A 20,359-nucleotide genomic window follows, 5' to 3' on the forward strand; every position below is an offset into this window, starting at 1 on the left:
ATGGGGTATTGTGTGTAGATTGATGAGGAAAACATTTAATTTAATCAATTTTAGAATAAGGCTGTAATGTAACAAAATGTGGAAAAAGGGAAGGAGTCTGAATATTTTCCGAATACACTGTATGTGTAGGGAACCATTAGTCTTTATATTAGTTCACATACAAATGTGATAGACGTTTCTCTCCTGTCAAGAGTGGTCAATTGAGATTCTCATCAAATCCTGTAATTCAAATCCAATGTCCACCTCCTGACTTTTTCTAACTTTTTTGTAAGACAATGACCTGACTTCAACTCTGGTGCTTGGTGGATCAATAAGGAACCTTGAGGAAGAAATATATGTGACTCGTTTTAGGAAACTTGGCCTATGTCGCGTGTCACTACTTCACAGGAGAGGCATTTGAACGTTTCTTATTTTTTGGGGGCCGAAATGCCTTCTGGAACATGTGAACGTTCATGTGCCTTAATAACAAACCTGTATGCCATTTGTAAATACGAATAAAAATGTAAAATTACGAGCCTAGTTGGTTTAGCCACGGAAAAAGACAGGAACCGGGCTGTACATGCCGAGAGATGCCATACTCTAGCATCGATGAGGATGATGAACTTCTGAAGTATATCTGGAGGGAATATTTGCATCCCAAGCAGTATGAATGGGTTCTTATTGCAGGATACATACTTGTGTTTTTTGTTTCTCTCATTGGAAACACACTAGGTAAGTTTTGGTGACGTTTTATTGTCACAGGCTTGATTAATTGAGACAATATAATTTCTAAAATGTCATCCTTATTTTCAAGTGCATGTAATTAGATCAAGTCTGCACAGCTATTTGGGCTTCATTGAACATAACGGTAGGCCTACTTTTGAAGGAGTTAGGCTACTGGTGAGTCGATTGTAGGCCTATATTCATGTGGTGTTCACTGATGCAGTGAAACGTATCAGTAGACTACAGTGTATTAATAAAACATGAGGTTGACACTGGCATTTATTAAGGACCTTATCCCAAGCGCCAGCCTGGTCTCATGGACTAGATGTAACATAGTAAATGTGAATCCGGGACACTCAAATCATTATGATATGTTTCATTTGGTATGGTTACATAAGACATAAGGTTAGTTAAGGGAAAAAAATGAAAGTAGGGTTGTTGGGAGAGAGCTTATAATGTGAACGTCTAGTAACACAAAGGTTACGTGTTCGAATCTCATCACGGACAACTTTCAAATGTTTTTCTTCTAATTAGCAACTTTGCAACTACTTACTACTTTTTTAGCTACTTTGCAACTACAGTGAGGGAAAAAAGTATTTGATCCCCTGCTGATTTTGTATGTTTGCCCACTGACAAAGACATGATCAGTCTATAATTTTAATGGTAAGTTTATTTGAACAGTGAGAGACAGAATAACACGCTGATATACCGTGTTTTATAGGGAAATAATGCACACTCTAGGATGCCCTTCGAGCCAATCAGAAACGAGTATTCAACATCCTCCCGAGTGGCGCAGTGGTCTAAGGCTCTGCATCGCAGTGCTAGCTGTGCCACTAGAGATCCTGGTTCGAATCCAGGCTCTGTCATAGCTGCCCGCGACCGGGAGACCCATCAGGCGGCGCACAATTGGTCCAGGATAGGGGAGGAAATGGCCGGCAGGGATGTAAGCTCAGTTGGTAGAGCATGGCGTTTGCAACGCCAGGGTTGTGGGTTCGTTTCCCACGGTGGGCCAGTATGAAAAAATATATAAAATAATAATAATGTATGCACTCATTAACTGTAAGTCGCTCTGGATAAGAGTGTCTCCTAAATGACTAAAATGTAAATAATTAAGCAATAAGGCCCACAGAGGTGTGGTAATGGCCAATATACCCCGGCTACGGGCTGTTCTTAGGCACGACGCATACAGCCCTTAGCCGTGGTATATTGGCCATATATCATAAACCCCAGAGGTGCCTTATTGCCATTATAAACTGGTTACCAGCGTAATTATCAGCATATAGGGTAATGACTGAGAAGACAATATTGACTGTATTCATATCCATTTTTATTTTACCTTCCACATTATTTAGGAGTAAATTAGAAATATGTTTATGACAGTTTTATCACAGATTTAGGCCTATTGTAGCTACAGATTGTACTCCAGATAATGTGATATAACCAAAGATTTTTAATGTCCGTTACAGGAAAGCCCCATACAAACCTCTGCCATAGATTTTTCAACTAACCTTGGCAATACTTTCTTCGATCTACACACATCTTACTAGATACAAAACATGAACTAACATGTAAAACATGTACTTCATACTGACTATCCAATTCAATTGCTACAGAGCTGCTAGCTGCTATTTAGGTGGTGTGTGTTTTATAACTTGTATTGCATTTGATTTAGACCAATCAATCACAGGAGGTTGGTGGCACCTTAATTGGGGAGGACACGCTAATGGTAATGGCTGGAGCGGAATAGGTGGAATGGTATCAAACAAATCAAATCAAATCAAATCAAATTTTATTGGTCACATGCGCCGAATACAACAGGTGCAGACATTACAGTGAAATGCTTACTTACAGCCCTTAACCAACAGTGCATTTATTTTAAACAAAAAAGTAAGAATAAAACAACAACAAAAAAGTGTTGAGAAAAAAAAGAGCAGAAGTAAAAAATAAAGTGACAGTAGGGAGGCTATATATACAATAGAATAAAGTGACAGTAGGGAGGCTATATATACAGGGGGGTACCGTTGCATAGTCAATGTGCGGGGGCACCGGCTAGTTGAGGTAATATGTACATGTGGGTAGAGTTAAAGTGACTATGCATAAATACTTAACAGAGTAGCAGCAGCGTAAAAAGGATGGGGTGGGGGGGCAGTGCAAATAGTCCGGGTAGCCATGATTAGCTGTTCAGGAGTCTTATGGCTTGGGGGTAGAAGCTGTTGAGAAGTCTTTTGGACCTAGACTTGGCACTCCGGTACCGCTTGCCGTGCGGTAGCAGAGAGAACAGTCTATGACTAGGGTGACTGGAGTCTTTGACAATTTTGAGGGCCTTCCTCTGACACCGCCTGGTATAGAGGTCCTGGATGGCAGGGAGCTTTGCCCCAGTGATGTACTGGGCCGTACGCACTACCCTCTGTAGTGCCTTGCGGTCAGAGGCCAAGCAGTTGCCATACCAGGCGGTGATGCAACCAGTCAGGATGCTCTCGATGGTGCAGCTGTAGAATTTTTTGAGGATCTGAGGACCCATGCCAAATCTTTTTAGTCTCCTGAGGGGGAATAGGCTTTGTCGTGCCCTCTTCACGACTGTCTTGGTGTGTTTGGACCATGATAGTTCGTTGGTGATGTGGACACCAAGGAACTTGAAGCTCTCAACCTGTTCCACTACACATGGTTTCTATGTGTTTGATGCCATTCCATTTGCTCGTTCCAGCCATTATTATGAGCCACCCTCCCCTCAGCAGCCTCCACTGCAATCAATGTCATTCATGTCTACATCATGTGTTCCTAATGGCAGCAATCCTTGGTTGTGTCTTGTTGTCAGTTTGTTTTGCAGTGTGGAAAAACCATCACATGCGCACAGTGACCAACTGTTTCATTGTGAAGCTCTCCTTTGCTGATGTCCTGGTCACGATCACCTGTCTCCCGGCAAGTCTTGTGGTAGACATTACAGAAACATAGTTCCTTGGAAAAACTCTTTGTAAAATACTGCCTTACTTACAGGTAAGAGGATGTCTCAAGGTTTTTATTTACTTTACTTTGCATTCAAGCTTGATAGTTGGTACAGAACTCCAGGATACTGAACAGTATTCTTTGAAACGCCTTTGAAGGGACCCCATGGTGATCCTTGTGCCACGGGAAAGGATTTTGCTTTCCCACCTCAACGGCCATGGGCTTTATCTTCAATAGATCAACATCATAATTCTCTGTACAGAATACAAATATTCCAAAATATGGATCCTGTGTGCAATAAGGCACTAAAGTAATACTGAAATTAACTTTTTGTCCTGAATACAAAGCATTATGTTTACACTGGGGTTGCTGTAACTAGGCCATTGAGTGGCCTAGTTACAGTTTTGACTTAAACCGGCTTGAAAATCTATGGCAGGACTTGAAAATGGCTGTCTAGCAATGATCAACAACCAACTTGAGAGAGCTTGAAGAGTAAAAAGAATATATTGTACAATCCAGGTGTGCAAAGCTCTTAGAGACTTAACCAAAAAGACTCACAGCTGTAATCACTGCCAAAGGTGATTTTAACATGTATTGACTCAGGGAGTTGAATACTTATCTAATCAAGATATTAGTGTTTTATTTTTCATTAATCACCCCAAAAAAAGGGAATCTTTCTTCCACTTTGACATTTGAGTATTTTGTGTAGATCGTTGAAAAACAAAATACAATTAAATCCATTTTAATTCCAATTTGTAACACAACAAAATGTGGAAAAAATCAAAGGGTGTGAATACTTTCTGAAGACACTGTAGGTGATTGCCAAAACATTGAGAAAATTACATTGAAATTACATGGAGAGCCTCTCCATCCATTTCTGACTCACATGATTTTGCATTCATGCTGGGGATAAATATAGTGCACAGTGTATTTTCATATTTGCAATGCTGCCTGTTAAAAAAAATATGGTGGACAGGAGACTGAGAAAAGGTTTATCAGGTCAGATCATCTTTTAACTGTATCCAAAAGCCTCGAGCCCTATCAGTAATCTCCTGGCTTGAATTACTGTGTTATCATCAATGTCTGTCTGGAAGACAGAGTTGAGAGGACTACAACTACCAACAGAGAAGAGGCAGCTGGTGCTTCATCTTCACCCCATCAAGAGATAAATTAAAACCATTTATAAAACCTTTACCTGATGAGCAGCAGAAGCAGAATATTAACTGGTTTTCTCCCCCGGCCGACTTGCAGTGTGACATTGGTGCTCTACCAAGGAAGGTCAATTGTAAATGCTGCACAAACTTAATTGACATCCCATTAGTTACTTAAAAATTTACTAAAGCTCTGTGTGTACATCTGGACTCTCCTAATGGTTGAGTGAAGCAGTGCTGAGGTGAATTGGAATAACTGTAGCAGCTGTAAGGCCAATTTGATGTGTCCATTTGCTATATGATGTTAGTTTTTATGAATCACATCAAGCAATTTTTGGAATCCATTGTAATTATCATAACTCCTCTACTGTCTACAGCAGTGATCGTCAACTGGCGGCACATGGGCCAAATTCGTCCCAAGGCCGAATTAATTTGGCCTCCCAAAGTTGAGCAAAAGAAAATGTAATACAAACCAATTTTGGGGTCATAAAAGACTGTAAAATCACTACGAATTCAGCTCAAAATTATTTTAATTTAGGAAATCTATTCCCAAGTATTTCCACTCAATAAATAGAGAGACATACAATGCATTCGGAAAGTATTCAGACCCCTTCACTTTTTCCATATTTTGTTACGTTACAGCCTTATTCTAAAATGTATTAAATACATTCTCTTTCCTCATCAATACCCCATAATGACAAACCAAAAACAGGTTTTTAGAAATTTTTGCTAATTTATTCAAAATAAAAACAGAAATACCTTATTTACATAAATATTCAGACACTTTGCTGTGAGACTCGAAATTTAGCTCAGGTGCATCCTGTTTCCATTGATCATCCTTGAGTTGTTTCTACAACTTGATTGGAGTCCACCTGTGATAAATACAATTGATTGGACATGATTTGGAAAGGCACACACCTGTCTATAAAAGGTCCCACAGTTGACAGTGCATGTCAGAGCAAAAACCAAGCCATGAGGTCGAAGGAATTGTTCGTAGAGCTCCGAGACAGGATTGTTTCGAGACACAGATCTGGGGAAGGGTACCCAAAAATATCTGCAGCATTGAAGGTCCCCAAGAACACAGTGGCCTCCATCATTCTTAAATGGAAGAAGTTTGGAACCACCAAGACTCTTCCTAGAGCTGGCCGCCCAGCCAAACTGATCAATCAGGGGAGAAGGGCCTTGGTCAGGAAGGTGATCAAGAACCCGATGGTCACTCCGACAGAGCTCCAGAGTTCCTCTGTGGAGATGGGAGAACCTTCCAGAAGGACAAGTGGCCAGACGGAAGCCACTCCTCAGTAAAAGGCACATGACAGGCCGCTTGGAGTTTGCCAAAAGGAACCTGCCAGGTTTCCTACAGACGTGACGCTTAGCATTCAGGCCAAAGAGTTCAATCTTGTTTTCATCAGACCAGAGAATCTTGTTTCACATGGTCTGCGAGTCTCTCAGACCATGGTGGTGGCAGCATCATGCTGTGGGGATGTCTTTCAGCGGCAGGGACTGGGAGACTAGTCAGGATCGAGGGAAAGATGAACAGAGCAAAGTACAGAGAGATCCTTGATGAAAACCTGCTCCAGAGCGCTTAGGACCGCAGACTGGGGAAAAGGTTCACATTCCAACAGGACAACGACCCTATGCACACAGCCAAGACAACACTGGAGTGGCTTCGGGACAAGTCTCTGAATGTCCTTGAGTGGCCTAGCCAGAGCCTGGACTCCAACCTGGTCTAACATCTCTGGAGAGACCTGAAAATAGCTGTGTAGCGATGCTCCCCATACAACCTGACAGAACTTGAGAGGATGTGCAGAGAAGAATGGGAGAAACTCCCCAAATAAATCAAATCAAATGTTATTTGTCACATGCGCCGAATACAACAGGTGTAGACATTACCGTGAAATGCTTACTTACAGCCCTTAACCAACAATGCATTTATTTTATTTTTAAAAAAGGAACAACAACAAAAAAGTGTTAAGAAAAAAAGAGCAGAAATAAAATAAAATAACAGTAGGGAGGCTATCTACAGGGTGGTACCGGTGCAGAGTCAATGTGCGGGGGAACCAGCTAGTTGAGGAAATATGTACATGTGGGTAGAGTTAAAGTGACTATGCATAAATAATTAACAGAGTAGCAGCAGCGTAAAAAGATGGGGTGGGGGTGGGGGGGCAGTGCAAATAGTCCGGGTAGCCATGATTAGCTGTTCAGGAGTCTTATGGCTTGGGGGTAGAAGCTGTTGACAAGCCTTTTGGACCTAGACTTAGCGCTCCAGTACCGCTTGCCGTGCGGTAGCAGAGAGAACAGTCTATGACTAGGGTGGCTGGAGTCTTTGACAATTTTGAGGGCCTTCCTCTGACACCGCCTGGTATAGAGGTTATGGATGGCAGGAAGCTTGGCCCCAGTGATGTACTGGGCCGTACGCACTACCCTCTGTAGTGCCTTGCGGTCGGAGGCCGAGCAGTTGCCATACCAGGTGGTGATGCAACCATTCAGGATGCTCTCGATGGTGCAGCTGTATAACTTTTTGAGGATCTGAGGACCCATGCCAAATCTTTTCAGTCTCCTGAGGGGGAATAGGCTTTGTCGTGCCCTCTTCATGACTGTCTTGGTGTGTTTGGACCATGATAGTTTCTTGGTGATGTGGACACCAAGGAACTTGAAGCTCTCAACCTGTTCCACTACAGCTCCGTCGATGAGAATGGGGGCGTGCTCAGTCCTCTTTTTTTTCCTATAGTCCACAATCATCTCCTTTGTCTTGGTCACGTTGAGGGAGAGGTTGTTATCCTGGCACCACACGGCCAGCTCTCTGACCTCCCTGTAGGCTGTCTCATCATTGTCGGTGATCAGGCCTACCACTGTTGTGTCGTCTGCAAACTTAATGATGATGTTGGAGTCGTGCCTGGCCATGCAGTCATGGGTGAACCGGGAGTACAGGAGGGGACTGAGCACACACCCCTGAGGTTCCCCCGTGTTGAGGATCAGCGTGGCAGATGTGTTGTTACCTACCCTTACCACCTGGGGGCGGCCCGTCAGGAAGTCCAAGATCCAGTTGCAGAGGGAGGTGTTGAGTCCCAGGATCATTAGCTTAGTGATGAGCTTTGAGGGCATTATGGTGTTGAACGCTGAGCTGTGGTCAATGAATAGCATTCTCACGTAGGTGTTCCTCTTGTCCAGGTGTACCAAGCTTGTAGTGTCATACCCAAGAAGACTCATGGCTGTAATTGCTGCCAAAGGTGCTTTAACAAAGTACTGAGTAAAGGGTCTGAATACTTATGTAAATGTAATGTTTGCGAAAATTGCTAAAAACGTGTTTTTGCTTTGTCATTATGGGGTATTGTGTGTAGATTGATGAGGGAAAACAACAATTTAATCAATTTTAACGTAACAAAATGTGGAAAAAGTCAAGGGGTCTGAATACTGAGTGTACAAAACATTAAGAACAGCTGCTTTTTCCATAACATAGACTGACCATGTGAATCCTGGTGAAAGCTATGATCCCTTGACGTAATTCGTTAAATCCACTTCAATCAGTGTAGATGAAGGGGAAGAGACAGGTTAAAGAAAGATTTTTAAGCCTTGAGACAATTGAGACATGGATTGTGTATGTGCGCTATTCAGAGAGTGAATGGGCAAAACAAAATATTTAATTTTGCCTTTGAACAGGATATGGTAGTAGGCCAGTCGCATCAGTTTGTGTCCAGAACTGCAATGCTGCTGGATTTTACACGCTAAACAGTTTTCCGTGTGTATCAAGAATGATCCACCATTCAAAGGACATCCAGCCAACTTGACACAACTTCGGCAAGCATTGGAGTCAACATGGGCTAGCATCCCTGTGGAATGCTTTGGACATCTTGTAAAGTCCATGCCCCAACGAATTGAAGCTGTTCTGAGGGTAAAAGGGGGTGCAACTCAATATTAGGAAGGTGTTCCAAATGTTTTGTACACTGTGTATATTACAGAGGGTATTCATCAGAGCCACGTAGGTGATACCTTTTTATAATTTGAAATTGCGAAATTATCTCTAGAAAGTGTTATGGTTAATATAAATCCATAAACCTAATTACTGAGTGGAAACTGATTTTACATGTAGTGTTATTGTCTATCAGCAAGTATCTATATTAAGTCTAGTACTTTTTTTACTGTTTCACTTTGTGCTTAATCATTTTGCATCTCCTCTTTTTCAATCTCCCAGACATTCTCTGTATCTGTGTCAGTCCTGACTCTGAGCTGCATCGCCCTAGACCGCTGGTATGCAATCTGCCACCCGCTGATGTTAAAAAGCATGGCCAGGTGCGCCCGCAAGAGTATCATCCTCATCTGGGTGGTCTCCTGTGTCATCATGATCCCTCAAGCCATCGTGATGGAGTGCAGCAGCCTGCTCCCTGAGCTCACCAACAAAACCAGCCTTTTCACTGTGTGTGATGAACACTGGGGAGGTAGGCAGGCATCCACAAAATCCCTCCTCTCAATGCTATGGAATCTCGCCAAGGCACTGTAACCCCAGATTAGACCAAGTACTAATACTCTTGCTCTGATGGATTGATTTGATTGAGATTGCCTGGAGCAATTGAGTACTCCACTGGACTAGTCCCAAAAGTACAAATCCTGCCCATTAGTGGTGCCCAGGTCAGCTGTTTGTTCACACGCCCGCAATTGCTAATAACCTATCTGCAACCGCCCGACTATACAGTATGTAATAAAGTGAAAATCTGACCCGCCAACCCTAACCCGCTAATATAGAAAATGGGCTGTAGGCTACAGTCAGAGATGGCGGAAAGATTTTTTGACAGGGGGTACAGGATTTTTTTGTTGTTGCCTGATTGAGATATGTTTCTGCTTATAATTTTCAACATTTTGGTAAGCTATTTGTTAGTCAACTTGTCTATAATTAGATACATGCAGCTTCTCCTCTGTCATTAGATGTAGCCCTAGAAGACTAAATAAACCCTTGCTCACCAGAATAATGTCATAAATCGGTAGAATGAATGCTTCAATCTAGTTGACATCGGTAAAGTTCTGTCATCCATGAAGAAAATACAATAACTAAGCAACATTTCCAAATGACATCAGTTTGACCGGTTGTAAGGAAATAGAAAGCTGTGAAAACAACCCAGCATGTTTCTGATGAGATATCATTTCAGCTTGGATGCATATTTTATGTGGTTGAAATACTATCAGCTTCTATGATGCTGATAAAGATAGCACCTTTAGAGACAGTATCTAACTACGCATTCGCATTCTCTCAAGATGCTGAAAGAAAGAAACCATATTTCTCCACTCCTGTTTCCGAGTCGAAACATAGCCTACATTTGGTATATCATTTTACTGCAAGAAATGCTTAATTCTGCAGGAGTTAATATTAAGGTTATGTGAGAGGTTATAGACCTACAGTCAGTGTCCAGATTTCATTTAACCCATCTGAACAGTAGGCTACAGTTCCCTTGATGTGCCATAGGCCTATTTGAAGTCCCCATCTTGTGACTGTCAAATTTGTATAGTGCCTCACAATCATCACACATAACATACCCCGCACTGATATCATAATCTTTTACCACTTCACCAAATCCCCAAACATTTTTTTTTTTTTTACCTTTATTTAACTAGGCAAGTCAGTTAAGAACAAATTCTTATTTACAATGACGGCCTACACCGGCCAAACCCGGACGACGCTGGGCCCTATGGGACTCCCAATCACGGCCGGTTGTGATACAGCCTGGAATCAAACCAGGGGGTCTGTAGTGACACCTCAAGCACTGAGATGCAGTGCATTAGACCGCTGCGCCACTCGGGAGCCCAATTAAACTGCAACATTGTCATTTTTGCCTCTGTGGATCAACGTTAACTTTTTCTGTCCGTTCCCAAAAGCATTTGGCAATTGGTGTGCCAGATAGCCTAAAATAATTAAAGAAAAACCTCAATGTAGCCTATAGATATAAATTGCACATGAATTATACATAATGGATTTTTTAAGTGCAAACAGAAAGCATAGGTTTCGGCGCCATGCCAACATCTACTGTCAAGCATGTAATTAAATAGCTAAAATATTTCTATCTAGGCCTCCTGCAAGTTATTTCTACATGGGCAGGTACCTTTTGAATTCTACTCAATTAATAATATACATGCTACATCCATGCTGACTCGATATAGAAAAAACTGTAATCTACCTAGACCCTATGTTTAGGGACATGCATGTTTAATTTATTGTAATTCTCTGATTTGTGTTTTTTATTTGACATGGTAAAATAACTCAAGCATAGATTGATAACTTTTTTTCCTAATTTGTCACACAGAAACTACAGGCCATGAGTAACTTGGTCCCAAAGAATGGCACCAATTGGTGTATAGGTGGCGCTATTATAACCAGTCTCACTCAAACCCACGTATCTGTCACCTAGTTTGACCTAGAGACTTGAAACTTTGTATGTAGGTGTCTTTCCTCATGCTGAACAAATTTGCCTCAAGGACCCATAAAGTCAGTCAGTCAATAGATTTTCCTCCATCTTGGAAAACCTTTGAAAAACATTCTCATGAACCATGAGTCCAAATAACACCAAATCAATCAGGTAATCTGATTTTACATGTCCATTAAAATCCTTTCTAAATCCACTCCTCAATGGCCTATTTTAAAGAATAAGGAAACTGTTAACAATGTTTTTTAAAGTCACATTGTAACGCTAAAGCTTAAAATAATCATAGAAAGTTGTCTTCTCATGGATTAAAAGTCAGATCCAAATGTGGTCTTTGGACTCATCACCATATTCACAAATAACGTTGATGCATTCAAAGATGGCCACACTATACCAGTAGATGCATATTAGCACATACGCTAATATGTTAAATTACGCTAAAAATACTTCATAAATATTATTCCATTTAAACAACTGTAAATCCACTCCACAGTAGCCTATCAACTTGAAACGTGTCATTGATATCATGGACGTCCCTAAAATAAAGCAAACTGAATTTGGTATGGATATCTCAAAAAACAAGGAAACTATTAACAACTCATTATTTGCATGTTTTTTTATTTTATTTTTATTTAACCTTTATTTAACCAGGTAAGCCAGTTGAGAACAAGTTCTCATTTACAACTGCAACCTGGCCAAGATAAAGCAAAGCAGTGCGATAAAAACAACAACAACACAGAGTTACATATGGGGTAAAACAAAACATAAAGTCAAAAATACAACAGAAAATATATATACAGTGTGTGCAAATGTAGCAAGTTATGGAGGTAAGGCAATAAATAGGCTATAGTGCAAAATAATTACAATTAGTATTAACACTGGAATGATAGATATGCAAGAGATGATGTGCAAATAGAGATACTGGGGTGCAAATGAGCAAAATAAATAACAATATGGGGATGAGGTAGTTGGGTGGGCTAATTTCAGATGGGCTGTGTCCAGGTGCAGTGATCGGTAAGGTGCTCTGACAACTGATGCTTAAAGTTAGTGAGGGAGATAAGAGTCTCCAGCTTCAGAGATTTTTGCAATTCGTTCCAGTCATTGGCATCAGAGAACTGGAAGGAATGGCGGCCAAAGGAGGTGTTGGCTTTGGGGATGACCAGTGAGATAAACCTGCTGGAGCGCACACTACGGGTGGGTGTTGCTATGGTGACCAATGAGCTAAGATAAGGCAGGGATTTGCCTAGCAGTGATTTATAGATGGCCTGGAGTCAGTGGGTTTGGCGACGAATATGTAGTGAGGACCAGCCAACAGGTACAGGTCACAGTGGTGGGTAGTATATGGGGCTTTGGTGACAAAACGGATGGCACTGTGATAGACTACATCCAATTTGCTGAGTAGAGTGTTGGAAACTATTTTGTAAATGACATCGCCGAAGTCAAGGATCGGTAGGATAGTCAGATTTACGAGGGCATGTTTGGCAGCATGCGTGAAGGAGGCTTTGTTGCGAAATAGGAAGCCGATTCTAGATTTAACTTTGGATTGGAGATTCTTAATGTGAGTCTGGAAGGAGAGTTTACAGTCTTGTCCACATACTCTAGGTCAGACCCGTCGAGAGTAGTGATTCTAGTCGGGTGGGCGGGTGCCAGCAGCGTTCGATTGAAGAGCATGCATTTAGTTTTACTAGTGTTTAAGAGCAGTTGGAGGCTACTGAAGGAGTGTTGTATGGCATTGAAGCTCGTTTGGAGGTTTGTTAACACAGTGTCCAATGAAGGGCCAGATGTATACAAAATGGTGTCGTCTGCGTAGAGGTGGATCTGAGAGTCACCAGCAGCAAGAGCGACATCATTGATATACACGGAGAACAGAGTCGGCCCAAGAATTGAACCCTGTGGCACCCCCATAGAGACTGCCATAGGTCCAGACAACAGGCCCTCCGATTTCCCACATTGAACTCTATCTGAGAAGTAGTTGGTGAACCAGGCGAGGCAGTCATTTGAGAAACCAAGGCTATTTAGTCTGCCAATAAGAATGCGGTGGTTGACAGAGTTGAAAGCCTTGGCCAGGTCGATGAAGACAGCTGCACAGTACTGTCTATTATCGATCGCGATTAGAATATCGTTTAGGACCTTGAGCGTGGCTGAGGTGCACCCATGACCAGCTCGGAAACCGGATTGCATAGCGGAGAAGGTACGGTGGGATTCGAAATGGTTGGTGATCTGTTTGTTAACTTGGCTTTCAAAAACTTTCGAAAGGCAGGGCAGGATGGATATAGGTCTGTAACAGTTTGGATCTAGAGTGTCACCCCCTTTGAAGAGGGGGATGACTGCGGCAGCTTTCCAATCTCTGGGGATCTCAGACGTTACGAAAGAGAGGTTGAACAGGCTGGTGATAGGGGTTGCGACAATTTCGGCTGATAATTTTAGAAAGAAAGGGTCCAGATAGTCTAGCCCAGCTGATTTGTAGGGGTCCAGATTTTGCAGCTCTTTCAGAACATCAGCTGTCTGAATTTGTGTGAAGGAGAAGTGGGTGGGGCATGGGCAAGTTGCAGCGGAGGGTGCAGAGCTGGTGGCCGGGATAGTGGTAGCCACGTGGAAAGCATGGCCAGCCGTAGCAAAATGCTTGTTGAAATTCTCGATTATTGTAGATTTATCGGTGGTGACAGTGTTTCCTAGCCTCAGTGCAGTGGGCAGCTGGGAGGACGCCACAGGATGTTTTTGTGCTGGTCAAGGGAAGTCAAGTCTGAGGAGAACCAGGGGCTATATCTGTTCTTAGTTCTGTATTTTTTGAATGGGGCATGTTTATTTAAGACTGAGAGGAAATTACTTTTAAAGAACAACCAGGCATCCTCTACTGACAGAATGAGATCGATATCCATCCAGGATACCTGGGCCAGGTCAATTAGGAAGGCCTGCTCGCTAAAGTGTTTTAGGGAGCGTTTGACAGTGATGAGGGGTGGTCGTTTGACTGCGGACCTGTTACAGACGCAGGCAATAAGGCAGTGATCGCTGAGATCCTGGTTGAAGACAGCGGAGGTGTATTTAGAGGGTAAGTTAGTCAGGATGATATCTATGAGGGTACCCATGTTTACGGATTTAGGGTTGTACCTGGTAGGTTCGTTGATAATTTGTGTGAGATTGAGGGCATCTAGTTTGGATTGTAGGATGGCCGGGGTGTTAAGCATATCCCAATTTATGTCACCAAGCAGTATGAACTCTGAGGATAAATGGGGGGCAATCAATTCACATATGGTGTCCAGGGCACAGCTGGGGGCTGAGGGGGGTCTGTAGCAAGCGGCAACAGTGAAATACGTATTTCTGGAAAGGTGGATTTTTAGAAGTAGAAGCTCAAACTGTTTGGGCAAAGACCTGGATAGTATGATAGAGCTCTGCAGTCTTTCTCTACAGTAGATTGCAACTCCACCCCCTTTGGCAGTTCTATCTAGACGGAAAATGTTGTAGTTGGGGATGGACATTTCAGAATGTTTGGTGGCCTTCCTAGGCCAGGATTCAGACACTGCTAGAACATCAGGGTTGGCGGAGTGTGCTAACGCATTGAATAACTCAAACTTAAGAAGGAGGCTTCTGATGTTAACGTGCAGAAAACCAAGGCTTTTACGGTTACAGAAGTCATCAAATGATAGCTCCTGGGGAGTAGCAGTGATACTGTGGGCTGCAGGGCCTGGGTTAGCCTCTACATCACCAGAGGAACAGAGGAGGAATAGAATAAGGATACGGCTAAAGGCTTTAATAACTGGTCTTCTAGTGCGTTGGGTACAGAGAATAATGGGGGCAGATTTCCGGGCGTTGTGGAAAAGATTCAGGGCATTATGTACAGACAAGGATATGGAAGGATATGAGTACAGTGGAGGTAAACCTAAGCGTTGGGTAACAATGAAAGAGATAGCATCACTGGAGGCACCGATTGAGCCGGTCTCGGCGTGTATGGGGGGTGGAACAAAGGAACTATTTGAGGCAGTTTGAGAGGGACTTGGGATTCTACAGTGAAATTGTATAATAATAACTATCTGGAACAGCAATAGGCAAGGCATATTGACATGGGAGAGAGGCATAAAGCAATCACAGGTGTTATTAGAGAGAGCTAAGACAACAACTGGTAATGGCGATAAAGTTTGGGCTGAGGCTAAACAGATAAACAGGACAGGGTACCGTGTAAAGGAACAGTCCAGCAGGCATCAGCTGTGCAGCTGAGTGATCATAAGGTCCAGTGAACAGCAATATGTGAGTCCGAGAGCAGTTCGAATTGGTGCTTCAGCACAGCGAGCAGGAAGCACGGTTGTTGTTTGCGTGTGCTAGCGGGCCGGGGCTAGCAGATGGATCTTCGTGGTCGTCGCAATGGGAAGCCTGTTGAAACCACAGACGATTACGTCGGCAGACCAGTCGTGATGGATCGGCAGGGCTCCGTGTCGACTCTAGGAGGTCCCGTCCGGTTGACAGAGAGGTAGATATCCGGAAGATGTGCCTGACTCAAGGCTAGCTCAAGGCTGATTAGCTAACAACAACGTTCATTTGGTTGCAGCTAGCTAGTTGCGATTATCCAGTGTTAAAGGTCCAGTGATTCAGTGATTCTGGCAGAAAATCCGATAGGTTCTGGGTTGATAACGCGCTGTGCAGACAGTGCAGACTGGCCAATAATAGTCCAGGCTAGAGCTGGCTGGTAGGTAGTGCAGGCCACGGACAATGGAGAAAATCCGATAACGGTGGCTAATAGCAAGTAGCTAGTTAGCTGGTTAGCTGGCTACTCCCGTCCGTAAGACAGAGAGGTAGATAGCCGGGGCTAGCTCAAGGCTCAAGGCTAACTGGTGCTTCGGGGGCAGTGGTGATTAGCCTACAGCAACATCCATTCGACATCCATTCGGTTGCGGCTAGCTATATCCGGTGTTAAGGTCCAGTGATTCAGTTATTCCGGCAGAAAATCCGATGTTCTGGGTGAAAACCGCTAATGGTGGCTAATAGCAAGTAGCTAGTTAGCTAGTTAGCTGGCTGGCTAGTTTCAACTGGAGATTATAGATAAAGGTGAGGCGGCAGGTAGCTTAGTGGTTAAGAGCGTTGGTTAAGAGCGTTGTGCCAGTAACCGAAAGGTCGCTGGTTCTAATCCCCGAGCCGACTAGGTGACAAATCTGTCGATGTGCCCTTGAGCAAGGCACTTAACCCTAATTGCTCCTGTAAGTCGCTCTGGATAAGAGCGTCTGCTAAATGACTAAAAAAAATAAATAATAATAATAATAATAGAATCCGTTCCACATTGAGTGAGGCGGGTTGCAGGAAAGTATATTCAGTAGAAGGATGAAAAGTGTGATAGGGAAATATATACGTAAAAAAAATACAAAAAACAGGCTATTTACATGGACACACAAGAGAACACAACCGCACTGCTTCGCCATCTTGGAACATGTGTAACGCTAATGCTCAAAATCATCTGTAATCGTCTTCTCATGAACCATACATCAGATTCACTCCAGATTTTGTATTCAGATTCATTACATTAGTCTTTAACGGTTTTGAGATAAAAAAAAATCCTGCATTCAAAGTAACGCTGAAAATAACATGAACCATTAGTCAAATTGACCCCAGAATAAAATACAATTAAATTGTATTCGTCACAGTCTTCGTAAACAACAGGTGTAGACTAACAGTGAAATGCTTACGGGCCCTTCCCAACAAGGCAGAGAAAAAGAGAATAGAGAAATAATAGAAAAGTAATAACTCATAGTAATAAATACACAAGTAATGATAACATGGGGTTACCGAGTCGATGTGCAGGTGTACGAGGTAATTGAGGTAGATATATACATATAACTAGGCATAAAGTGACTAGGCAACAGGATACATAATAAACAGTAGCAGCAGCGTATGTGATGTGTCAGAAAAGTTAGTGCAAAAAGGATCAATGCAGATAGTCCGGGTAGCTATTTGGTTAACTAATTAACTAACCATTTTGCAGTGTTATTGCTTGGGGGTAGAAGCTGTTCAGGGTCCTGTTGGTTCCAGACTTGGTGCATTGGGCTTGCCATGCGGTAGCAGAGAAAACAGTCTATGACTTGTGTGGCTGGAGTCTTTGTAGGGCCTTCCTCTGACACCACCTGGTATAGAGGTCCTGGATGGCAGGGAGCTCAGCCCCAGTGATGATGAATTGGTACATAAACTCAATACATTAAGTAATGACTTTACCTGCTGCATTCAAAGATAACCAATCTACAGCACTAGACTAAACTTCACTTGAGTCATCCTTGTGGTATTGAGAGATTAACATTGCCTGTCTGATTGCTACAGACAAATACTCTCACACAGAAAACCTTTCAACTACTGGCAGCAAAATTGTTTAGATAGAAGAGAAATTAATGTGTCAAGGCTATCGATTGAATGAGTTTAAAATACTTAATCTCTCAAATTCGTTTTAGGGTGGAAAACCTTTGCAGGAATGTGTCCTCATGTAAACTCTGTCAACTTCAAAGCAGGGGCGTAGGCATGGGTGGCCCTGGGTGGACACAGGCCCACCCACTGGGGAGCCAGGCCCTGCCAGGCCAACCCAATCAGATTGAGCAAAACATATATATTTTTTGCCATATGGCACTTGTCAAACTCATTCCATGAAGGGCCGAGTGTCTGCCAGTTTTAGCTCCTCCCTTGGAATTGGTTGATGAATTAAGGTCACTAGTTAGTAAGGAACTCCCCTCACCTGGTTGTCTAGGTCTTAATTGAAAGGAAAAAACAAAAACCAGCAGACATTAGGCCCTCCATGGAATGAGTTGGACACCCCTGCTATATGGGGACAGTTATATTGCCAGCAATGTGTCAAACTCATTTCATTTTTGTTATTAAATATTTCGTTTTTTATTTTCATTGTGAAGCACATTGTGTTGCATTTCATGTCTGAAATGTGCTGTATAAATAAAGCTTGATTTGATTTGATTATTTCCTTTCAATGTGCCCAATTAAGACCTACAACCAGGTGAGGGGAGTTCCTAACTAATCAGTGACCTTAATTGATCAATCAAGTACAAGGGAGGAGTGAAAACATGCAGATGCTCGGCCCTCCGTGGAATGAGTTTGACACCTGTGGTCTAAAGTTACAGTATTCCTGCTTTGCAGTTCATTCCTGTCAATGATTCAATTGTTATTTCTTAAAGTGTAGAATGTAATCTTTGTTCCGCTGAACCTTTCTGTAATAGGAACCATATTTCAGCACAATCTCATCATTTCCTTTGACAGGCTCTGATACACAGTTCTGTCTTGCCACTCATTTTAGATTCATGCAGTAACTACAAGCTCATGCATGTTACTGATAGATATGTACATAAATGTAGACATTGTGTAGTAAATATTTCTGTTTTTCTTTTAATAGTTTTTTAGTCTTTTTCTGTGAAGCACATTACATTTACATTTTAGTCATTTAGCAGATGCTTTATCCAGAGCGACTTACAGTTAGTGAGTGCATACATTTTCATTTTCATACTGCCCCCCCGTGGGAAACGAACCCACAACCCTGGCGTTGCAAGCGCCATGCTCTACCAACTGAGCTACAGGGGACTGAAATTAGCCCACCCAACTACCTCATCCCCATATTGTTATTTATTTTGCTAATTTGCACCCCAGTATCTCTATTTGCACATAATCTATTGCACATCTATCATTCCAGTGTTAATTACGAAATTGTAACAATTTTTGCACTATGGCCTATTTATTTATTGCCTTACCTCCATAACTTACTACATTCGCACACACTGTATATATATTTTCTGTTGTATTTTTGACTTTGTTTTGTTTACCCCATATGTAACTCTGTGTTTTTATCGCACTGCTTTGCTTTATCTTGGCCAGGTCGCAGTTGTAAATGAGAACTTGTTCTCAACTGGCTTACCTGGTTAAATAAAGGTGATTTGATGTTTGTTTCCCCTTTGCATTTTACAAATTACCACCACGATTCCTACAGTAAAGCCTCCCTATCCAGCTGTCTACATCTATGTCACAATCATTTATAAGTCATATTTTGTTCTCTCAACAGCTGATGTCTACCCCAAGGTGTTTATTTTATTTTTTTATTTCACCTTTATTTAACCAGGTAAGCCAGTTGAGAACAGGTTCTCATTTATGTTTCTTCATTGCCACATACTTTGCGCCGCTCTGTCTTATGGTTCTGGCAAACATCCAAATATGTCATAAGCTGTGGTGTCAACAGGTATGTATGTAAATTCATGTTTGTGAACAATATCAGACAACATTTGCACTGTTTTTTGGCAATATGGCTATTTGTTTGTTGATTCTCCAAATGTATTTCTTGATCATGCAGTCACCAAGTTATCAGTGTCCATTATCCTTGTAGTTATTTGACAATGCATTCTCAGATCATGAACCCCAATGTTCAGATCCATTCCATTGAGCGTTTTGAATGCTTTGTCTGTCAACCAAAAGCTCTTCAATGAACACAGTCTGATGTGCTGTGGGTTGTGTGTTCTGTAAACAGATCCCTGGGGTGTCATCTGTGCTGCAGAGGAAGTGAAGATCTCTTCAGGGCTCCGCTTATCCACCAGGACCTGGGGAGTCAGTCAGGGTCCGGACCAGCAGTGTCCGCTGAGATCAAACAGGTTCTGGCCCGCAGGAAGACAGCCCGCATGCTGATGGTGGTGCTCTTTGTCATCTGCTACCTGCCCATCAGCGTCCTCAACATCATGAAAAGGTAACAAACAGCATCTTTGGGGGCTGTTACAAACCCTGTGGCTTTAAAAGGCTAGGGTGGATAGAAAAGAGACCCGTAACATAACTCATGCGAATTAGAATATTGCCATGGAACAGTGAGAACAAAAATACACCGACAACCAAAAAGCTACCGTCAAACACAATTTTTTTTATTATAAACACACGGTAAAGGTTTGGGGAAAAGGGGCTGAGCAGGACCCAAGGAATGAAACAAAGTCAACAAAAAAAACTAAGCTGAGCTTGCCTGCCTCAAGAACCGCTAACCATACAAAATACAGTGGGTGGTCCGCTCAGGTCTAACTAGTGTTTTTAGACAAGGTTTTCCTACGGGTAATGTATGCCCAAGGGCGACTTGCTAAAAATCCCCTATTCCCAGGAACAAACAAACAGTGTAAACAGCAAATGAGTGAGTACACAAAAAACAAGACACCACAGTATCCA

At 42.4% G+C, this 20,359-nt stretch overlaps 1 pseudogene across 1 annotated transcript; it reads left to right on the forward strand.

The window, feature by feature from the left end:
• The first annotated feature begins 569 nt into the window (after nucleotides 1–569).
• LOC311132903 (orexin receptor type 2-like) lies at nucleotides 570–19,902 on the forward strand (annotated as a pseudogene). Its single transcript has 6 exons — nucleotides 570–711; nucleotides 3,518–3,696; nucleotides 8,986–9,229; nucleotides 19,227–19,243; nucleotides 19,293–19,400; nucleotides 19,686–19,902. The product of its transcript is annotated as an orexin receptor type 2-like (transcript).
• The last annotated feature ends 457 nt before the right edge of the window (nucleotides 19,903–20,359 follow it).

Source organism: Coregonus lavaretus (genome assembly GCF_964263955.1).
Source record: "Coregonus lavaretus genome assembly, chromosome: 1".
In the NCBI taxonomy this organism is placed as follows: Eukaryota; Metazoa; Chordata; class Actinopteri; order Salmoniformes; family Salmonidae; genus Coregonus; species Coregonus lavaretus.